The sequence below is a fragment of the Galeopterus variegatus genome, unplaced genomic scaffold (genome assembly GCF_000696425.1).
Source record: "Galeopterus variegatus unplaced genomic scaffold, G_variegatus-3.0.2 Scaffold2308, whole genome shotgun sequence".
NCBI lineage: Eukaryota > Metazoa > Chordata > Mammalia > Dermoptera > Cynocephalidae > Galeopterus > Galeopterus variegatus.
This window is the reverse complement of record NW_007728419.1, coordinates 64,509-65,367: the sequence shown is the minus strand read 5'-3', so window position 1 is coordinate 65,367 and position 859 is coordinate 64,509.

The following is an 859-nucleotide window of genomic DNA, read 5'->3' as shown; positions in this document are numbered from 1 at the left end:
TTTTTTCCCTTTTATTGTTTGTGTTTGCTGTTTGGTGTTTTTTGTTTGTAGTCGTAAAATACATTTTCTTTCTCTTTCTCTTTTGTTTATCTGTGCTAATAGCAGTTTTTATCCTTTCTCCTGCATATGGTGATATACATAGCTCCTTTGATTCCAGATGTAGGGCTCCCTTGGGGATTGGTGAAGGGCCAGTCTTGTGGTGGTGAATTCCTGTAGCATTTATTTTTCTGAGAAAGATACTATTTCTCCTTCATTTCCGAAGGATAGTTTTGCTGGATATAGTATTCTTAGTTGGCAGATTTTTTTCTTTTAGGACTTTGATACATTATCCCACTTGCTCCTGGCTGCAGGGTTTCTGTTGAGAAGTCTGTTGTTAGCCTAATGGGAATTCCTCATAGGTGGTTTGATGCTTTTCTCTTGCTGTTTTTAGAATTCTTTCTTTGTCTTTGACTTTAGATAATTTGACTACATGTCTCAGGGAGGTCCTTTTTTTGTCAAATCTCTTTGGGGATGTTTGAGCTTCTTGGATCTGTGGGACTGTAGCTCTCTTAATACTTGGGAATTTTTCAGCTATTATTTCATTAAACAGGATTTCAAAGCCTTTTTCTTTCTCTTCCCCTTCCAGTACACACATAATACAGATGTTTGTATGCTTACAGTTATTAGAAAGATCTCATAGCCTTTCTTCATTTTTTAAAATTGTTCTTTCTTTTTGGCCCAGCTGTGTTAATTCATAAAGCCTGTCTTCTTTAGAAATTTTCTCTTCTGCTTCTAGCTTGGTGCTTATGCTCTTGGTTGTATTTTGTATTTCGTTAAATGAATTCTTCAATTTCAGGATTTCTGCTTGGTTCTTTTTATT